General features: G+C 41.7%; 1 long non-coding RNA gene across 1 annotated transcript; it reads right to left on the bottom strand.

Annotated features, from left to right (window-relative positions):
- Positions 1–1,073: 1,073 nt before the first annotated feature.
- LOC119497519 lies at positions 1,074–2,460 on the bottom strand. Its single transcript, XR_005208943.1, has 3 exons — positions 1,850–2,460; positions 1,385–1,704; positions 1,074–1,217 (listed from the first exon to the last, which is right to left on the bottom strand). It is a non-coding gene; the product is annotated as an uncharacterized LOC119497519 (long non-coding RNA).
- Positions 2,461–8,720: the final 6,260 nt, after the last annotated feature.

Raw genomic sequence — 8,720 nt, 5'->3', positions numbered from 1 at the left:
GGAGAGCGATCGGGAGCCCGGCCGATGCAAAAGTGGGAAATCTCATTCGTCTGGAGGTCTCCTCACTCATGGCCTGGCATGGCTCTCTGGGAAGTGCGGGAAGCCGAGGCATTGAGTCACTGTAGACGACGGGTCAGGGTGGTTTCAGACTGTTGGAGGAGAATTATGTCGGAGGGGCCAATGTGGAGTGTGTATTCTCAGCTGGGGTAGCAGGGATTCCCTCTGACAAGACCTGAGCTGTATTTTCTTACGGAGGGAAGAAAGGTGGGTGTGTGAAGGTGACGATGTGTGAAATTATGTTGTCCAGATGTATTCATACATACAGCCACAATTGAAAAAGTAGAACGAGAACCATTATATTTGGCCACAAACCTTTTTGGACACGTGTGTGTGTGCGTACATACGTGTGCATTTCTCGGCATGCTTGTGTATTTTTCTTTGGCAGCGTCGCGGCTCCTGATCTCCTTTTACCGGAGGATGATTACGGACCCAGACGGTTTCCCAGAAGCCATAGCCGTTGCGTAGATAGTGGCAAGGTTGTGACACATGGGAGCCGCTGAGTAACACTGCCTCCTGCTGCCAGAGCTGACAAGCTATAACAAACCGTGAAGGCATGCAGGCTGTCGCAACCTCATATCTTTTACTACACAGGGGGATGCGTCATAATCCCCAATATCAATCATGCATGTAGGTCCACTCTACGGTATGTGTTCTAGTAAATATGATGCGGTACGCAGGGCTGATTAATCCACCATCTGCAGGGAAAAAAAACAAATGTGCTTCCAACTGATGCTTTGGATGAATAAAACAAGCATCACGCTGTATAATTGGTGATCTTTATGTACACACAAATGACTTCGACTGCAGCCGTGCCCTGTTAGAAAACACAGTGTAACCTGCGCTAGAACACACAACCTCTGGCCGCCGTGTCAATAAAAAACGCCCAACGCCAGGCAGGTGGGCACGCCATCCCCGCCCTGCCGATTGAAAGTCAGCGCAGTCGAGGCTAAGCCTGGATACACTCGCTTGATTGCACAGGACAGGAGGAGAGTATCCTGTTTATTGTCTGAATGCACAGAAGTGCGCACTGCCCCGTCCACCTCATATCTTCCCCTGAATGTTTTATTAATTACACAACCGCAGGACGATCCACATCGGGCTCTGGTCAGTCAGTGTTTACTTGTTGGAATTCATGATTCATCACATTTTGAGTCAGTCTGCAAGAAGATATGACAATGTTTTAACTGAAAATGCTGATTTGTACTGCGGGCAGCAAATATGACTGTAACATTGGCAGCCGTCGCTGAGACGCAACTAAGAGAAAAATGAATCCCAGATCCCAACAGTCATCGAATACAAAATGGTAATTGAGACTATTACTTACTAAAATGATGCTTTTATAATAAACCATGCGAGTTATCAGCAGGAGCAGCGGCCAGTTTTCCTACTGGAGTATGTTTCCTGGAGAGGGATCCCTCATTACGCGATTATACTATTTGGTTTCAGCGTCGAGGGTCCAAACTGCAGCATCAGGGTATTCCTCCTGATTGGGATCACTGTCTGAGGTCGGGAACACCGCTGTAGGATTTGAGTGAAAAACACACCGCCGGGTCGGGTTTCCAGAGACTGGGGAGACGCTTAAGGCCCGCCGGGTTGGAGGGAATGACTTCAGATGGATCCACAGCAGGGCAGCATGTTCTCTCCCTGCGGAGCGGCACTTTATTATGTCTGGTTTCATCTCAACAGAGTTTTAATGGCGTAAAATGGACTGAGAGAAACGGAAAACAGTTTCTCCTCTTGTGTGTATGAATGTGTTGGTTTGTGGAATTCACTCGTGAGTCATTCTGACCTGATGAGGGTTTTTTATCCAGACACATTTAATTTGTGTGTGTCGTGCACACTGAACACATGCTTTTAAATGCATGTGTGGTTGCTGTTAAACCCTGTAAAGGCCTTAAAAAAGCAGAACACAGCCTGGTGTAAACCTGACATCTATCAGTACACAGGTGATGTGAGGGGGGGTTGAAGGTCAAGCCTCGGCCTCGCCGCAGTCGTTCAGTCCAACACTAGAGCGTCACACTATGTGGCTTATTCCTCATGTGACACATTCTCGCCCCGGCCGTATCACACCCAGATGGGGGTGAATCAAAGGAGAGGGCTGACTAATAACACTGTGTGAATCACTACATTTTTAACAAGTGTGTGCTGTCGCTGTGTGCACATGTTGAACAGTGTATGGTCCAAATTATAAGAAGGGTCATTACTTTTAGTTTTAGCAGTTTAAGTTTTAGCACATCACAATTATGGTAATTATTGTTACAAGATGATAAAAAAAAAAGATATTAAAGTAAAATTGGGACTCTGGGTTAAACCTGCATTCATTGTTCTTTTTCTTTAGCACTTGGGGGGCAACACAGTAATCTGTAAACATAACAGTGACACATCATCACCTTTTAGGGAGCCAAAGTCATCCTGGAATTTCTGGTTCTGTTCCAGAAGTAAAAGAAAAACATTTAAAATCATGAACCTAGTTGAACTAAGGGTCTCACTCAATAGTATGTCATGTGATCTCTATATCTTCAGATAAGTATGTTAAATAGCAACAATCCAGTTTATTAAATATTTGTTTTTAGCTGCCTTTAACGGACACTGTTCCCGTTAGCCCTAGACCATCATGGTTAAATGTCACGCCAGTCCGTAGCCGAGTCGAATAATAGTTAATAATAATGGCTAATTTAGACAATACCAGCAGGACAGAGAAGACCGAAAAGTGTCGATTTTTTTAAACCACAGAGGTTACAGATAAAAAGTTAGAAAAGTTATATTAGAAGAGAACAATGGCAGATGTTATTGACGAAACCAAGTTACGATGGCGCAAGTCAGTGGTTGACTCAAGCAAAAAAAGGGCACCAGCATGCAGAAAGTTCTCCAGCATGTAGGGTTGTCTTATATGACATTGATTCATGTTTTTTTTCGCAATTTTAAGGCCACCCCAGAGGTCACTTCATCGCGTTTTCTCTACTGGAAAAGCACCGTAGAGGCCACTTTATCATGTTTTATCTACTATAGGGGCATCCAAGAGGGCATTTCTGCTGCGGTGTGTTCAAACATGGGGGTACCCATGTTCCCCTCCTGAGTCCCCCCCCCCCGACAGTACCTGTGCTGCTTGGTAAAGTAGGAACAGTTGATAATAATCATAAAATAACCAACCACTAATATGAACAAGAATAAATTGTGTTTTTAAAAGTTAATTCTATAACTTGAATCAATGTAATAGTATGTATTACATTTAAATACTGTTATTTACGCATTATTTTAAGGTCAAAGAGGAGGACAATCCAGTTTAGTGGAACGGGGTATTACTTTTACCCATATATCAAAATGCCAACATAAAAACCGTAAAGCATCCCACCCATATGCTGACCTCCTAACCTCCCAACCCCCCCAGTCACACCAGTAAAAAGAAAAAAAATCCCAACTGGCCAGCTGCCATGGTTTCCAAGCAACCCACACAAACAGCAGGAAACAGAAGAGGGGATCCCATCAGAGGGGCCGTGATAGAGGAAGGCATGGACTAGAGACAGGAAAAGGAGAGGAAGGAGACGGGTGGTTGGTCCTTTGGTTGACCCCCCCCCCTCCACATTAATGTCCAGCAGGGCTTATTTTTCTCCTCAGACTCCTCCGTCAGAACGACTGTCAGCCGATCAGAGTGTGACTTGCTGCAGCACTGTAAGCCAGGGTCGAGCTATTTTTAATCTTTTTATGACATGTCAATACCAACACCAAGGACAGGTCATACTGTAGAATCACAGTAACAGCAGTGGAAGTGGCCCGCCTCAAGCTTTCTCTGGGTCTCTACGTGTAAATCATACCTCTGCAGCAGCATTGAAGGACACCAACTTCAGTTGACGTCTTCCTCCTGTCAATCCGCTGTCACTCTTTTAGATTTCATGAATGATAATCATATTGCTCATGTTAAACTTGAACTAATGAGGTAAAGAATGCAGCACAATAACCTGATGGATGGGATCTTGTTTCAACTTGTCCCTGAAAAATGAGTGTCCTACTTGTCTGGCAAAGTTAAAGAGGGTGCAAACACAAGCTGCTCCTCTGAAATGTGAAACATGTGGACAGTTTGGAGGAATCCAAAACTGATTGGACAAAAGCATCAGTTAGTGTGACAGCACATCCAGTCTCTATATCCAGTCAACATTTAAGGAAGTGAACATTTTGTCCTCTGTGAATGATCGTGAATCCCCATCTAAGCCAATCAGGAGGAAATGCAGAATGTTGTTGGACATGATTAATTTAAAGGGACCTATCACTTATTGGACTGAACTATTATGCATTTCTTTTTTTTAGTCACACAGAAGAACAGGGCTCAATTGCTGGTTAGAGCAGAGGCCTCAAACATGGCCTAAAGATCAACTCAGTTTCTCTCACAGTCAGCATTGCCATGTGTAGATGACTGAGTAACTACTTCAGAGTCGCCAAAGTTTGGCATGCTGGCAGCGTTCGCAAAAAGGTCACCAAAATCAATATATTTCCTCCCATTGGGAGCGGGAAAGCACACAGCAAATATTGTGTGCTTTATGACCAAAGACTCAGGAGATATAAACTGAAAGGTTGGCTTGATATGGTGCCAGTTAAAGAAGGTCATAGAGTCACCAAAACTAGCTCTTTTTTGCTTGAGATTTTGAGTGCACACAGTAAAGTTCATGCCAATCAGGTCAATAATGATGGAAAATGAAATTTATGAGCTCACAGACAAACAAGTAAATGGACACGTGGACCTCAGCATCTTGACAGAAGTCATAAAAACAATGTGAACAAGCCTCATGGGGGAATATAATGTACAAACTGATGGCCCCAGAGATGAATGTGAAATGTGAAGTAAATCTGGCTATTACTTTTATCATTTTACTGGTTATTAAAGGACAATTCCACCCACCGTTCCACCCACTAGACCTACACATTTTAAAAATAAATAGTTGAACATTTGTGTCAACCTGGTCTCACTCCCAGGGCGTCAAATACCGACGCTCGGACAGTGGTCCTTGACATCTTGATACGGACGCACAAGGCAGCCTTTAGCGGCTGTATGAGACGCACCAAGCTTTCAACTAACTCCGATGTAAAGTGAGATGCATAAAACCGGAGTCAAATTCCTTGTATGTATGTACCTGGCAAATCAAACTGATTCTGATTCTGATACCCCTCTTGAATATCTATCCATTATGAAGCTGGAGCTAGAGGACTGTTAGCTTAGCTTAGCATAAAGACTGGAAACACGGTTGCTATTTGCAAGACTGTTTCTTGGTTGGGAGCAGCTACTTCCTGGAGTCTTCACAGGTTGCCTTGCAACCTTATGGTAACAAGACTCCAGGAAGTCGCTGTCCCATTTTACTTTGGGTTTTGTACGGATTAAACAATCCAAATACAACATAAATAGTGAGCTTTAGAGGTGCTGGTAGGCAGATTTTGTTTCACCTTTGGACAGAGCCGGGCTAGTTGTTTCTCCCTGCATAGTGTTCATGCTAAGCTAACTGTTCCCTGGTTCCAGCTTCATAATGAACTGACATGAGAGTGGCATCAATCGTATCCCCTGACTCTCAGCAGGATAGCGAATAAGAGCATTTACCAAAATGTCAAACTGTTCCTTTTAAATGTTTATTTGAGTTATAGGATCAAATTTATGTACAATTAATGATGTCATTAATAATTGTGAAGCAGCAGAGGGAATGTTTGATCCTCTGCACCATGCAGCCTCCAGTTTGGTGAATGCTTGAATGATGCACCAAAAACTGTCAGTCAGCATAAGAAAAAACTGTAATGCAGGTTCATCGTGCGTGTTATTCAATAATATACACGTTCGCTGTGTTTGTGTTTATGCATTTGGAATTCACTGAGTTTTCTTTAAATGGAATATACGTCACTAAACCTCCTGTCCTGTCATCTTGTAGTTAGATAAAACAGCAATGGAAACAGTGACTGCCTGTGACAAATCACCTCTCAGCCTTTAGTCGACAAAATGATTCAAGACGCCAGGAGATTGAACTCAGATTTGTGTGAGTGACCCTTTCGTATAAGCAGGACCCTGGCTGTGTTGGACTATATAAATGTGTTTTAATGTAGAGCAGCCAAGCTGGAGAGCCCCTGCAGTAAAAATGGCCTTGGCATATATGCTTGGGTTTAAATCACCATAATGGACCTGGATGTGACAGTCATAGGCTAGAAAAATGAAACCATCCGCCCTCATAATCCCATAACCATTACTAGGATTGCAACAAAACTGAATGGATAGACATTTTGGTAGAGGGAGAGAGAAAAAACAAAACAAAGCTTCTATCACACTGTTTGGTTTGAAACTGACAATATGGCCCTCCTCAGATGTCTTTCCTGAGTAATTATCTGTGTTAGGAGTGATGTAGGAAAATTGTCTCACAGGTCATATGTCTTTGACCTATAGAAGCTGTTATTGGCCACAGGTTCTGAATTAGCTACACATGTGGGTAAGATACAGTACCCATGGTGGAGCTGTTATCACATCTCACACTGTCAGCAAAAGAGGAAAACAGCCCTGACAGGGTGCAATAATAGGTCATTAGTTAAAAAAACAATGTGCAGATATTTCAACCCTGTGGAGCTGTATTTAATCTAGACAATAACAAACAATACACAGCATTATCATACTTTTATGATTTAGTTTTCTCTTGTAGTCACCGCTGGCTTGGATTGAGGGTTTTGTATTATAGATATATTTACGACATGTTTCCATCAATAATGTTTTTGTGTTATTTTGTTAACCCTTTAATCGCAAAATGCTCGACTGTTTGGTAGAGCAAATTTTGAGTCACTATATCTTATTGAAAAATGTGTTGAACTTCGTCGCTACCACTCGGTTTAGGTATGTTATGCTACAAATATCCACTAGATGTCGCTGTGTCTGTTAATAACACGCCTTTTCTGTTTGCCTCCTAACAGGAAGTTAGCAATAAAAAAGTCTCCCCAGACATGAGGACTCTGGTTTGGTCGAATTTTCAAAGGTAGACATATTTTTTTCGATATATCATAGTTTCAGAGGCCTTACTGAACAGAATTACGTAACTTGATTAAAACGAGTCTAATAAGGGTCAAATCATTTTCTAAAAACATGCCCTACCAAACAGTTCAGTTGTCCTTTTATGGTAAAGCTAGTAAAGCTAATAAAGTTATTAAAATGTACTATTTACTACTAAAAAAAATTAAATAATAATTTGATCATTCATTGTTGTTAATATGGTACATTTAATGCTCTTCCATTATATACAGTATATGCTGAAATAATTTAATACATAATTATTATTTTTTTAGTGTCTAAAAACATGCTCGATCAAACGGTTAAATTGCCATTTAGTGGTTAAAGTATAGGTCATTTTTATGAAATAAAAAAAAATGATCATTCACTATTGTTAATATAATTTGTTAATATCATATATTTAATGTTATTCCATTATATATTTGATGAGAAAATGTCATTTCTGAGATGTTTTCAAAGTAGCCTATTGTAAATATGGTGAATATCAAATAATCTAATAATCTAAAATCTAATAAATACATGGAAATAATACTAGTACTGGTAATACTATTATTTCCATGGTAACAAATTGACATATGTTGGTGCACTTACCTATTACTAGCACGATAACGGTACGTGGTTTGTGCAAGGAGAGAATTTTTCCATTGCTCTTTTCTTATTGAGGACATTAAAGGGTTAAAAAGTTCTTTCGCCTCTTGAAGTGACTTTATGATGAAGCACAGTTGCAGCATATCAACTCTAAGTGGGCAGCAATCATTTCAAGTGTTATATTAATCTCACTTATCATACCAAACCTGCAACAACTGCAAACTATCTGAAGTGTATCATGTAAACAAGCATGACAAAGTGCCCCTTCCCTATTCTCTAGAGTCTTAGTCAATGGCCGTGTGACAATGACAGCCCTGCTCCTTTGGTTTGGAAAGCCAGACATGTACGTTACTTCCTGTTCTTAAGAGGAATCTCTGAAAAAAACCCAGTAGCTAAACATACAGCGGTGTCCAGACATGCCTAAGATAGCTCCGAGCAGTTCTCCATTGTGAGCGCTCAAGTATGCACCTCTATACGTCTACATACTAACAAAGGGAAAAGGAGAAGTAGGGAAGTGTGTAGTGCGTGTGTGCTTACACTCATGCCAAAGGATGAGCCTGACCACAGCCATTCACAACTCGCCTTCATTAACCGCAGACACCATCGCCGCTCATATTAGACTGCAATCAAAAGAGATGACTGGTGATCCCGTCTGTAGCCGCTGCAGGGTTCAATGCGGCTGAGTAACACAACTTGTATCAACAGAGTGCGCACAAAATGAGTGTTTACAGCTATTAAAAGCTGCCCCGATTCAAGTTATGGCTCATAGAAAAACTCAGAAAATAGATAATGATAGTGTAGGGGAACTTAAGATGCCAGTTGTGCACATTTCCCCGGATATGTCAAACATGAATTATATGTTGTAAAAGGAGAGGATTAAGCGTGCAGCTTTGAGGGAAGAGCTCGGGTTTGCAGCCTTGAATTGTATGTATCGCAGGGTTTCACCCCAGCGTTAGCTGCGCTTCTCTCGGTTTACGTGTCTTGTTAGTGTCCATGTCCATATTAATATCTGCCTCCAGCTCTCTTTTTTTCCCACCAAATGGCAGCATTCCTG

This window comes from Sebastes umbrosus, chromosome 11 (genome assembly GCF_015220745.1).
Source record: "Sebastes umbrosus isolate fSebUmb1 chromosome 11, fSebUmb1.pri, whole genome shotgun sequence".
In the NCBI taxonomy this organism is placed as follows: domain Eukaryota; kingdom Metazoa; phylum Chordata; class Actinopteri; order Perciformes; family Sebastidae; genus Sebastes; species Sebastes umbrosus.
The sequence above is the reverse complement of the archived record's forward strand: the minus strand, read 5'-3'. Positions and strand labels throughout refer to the sequence as shown.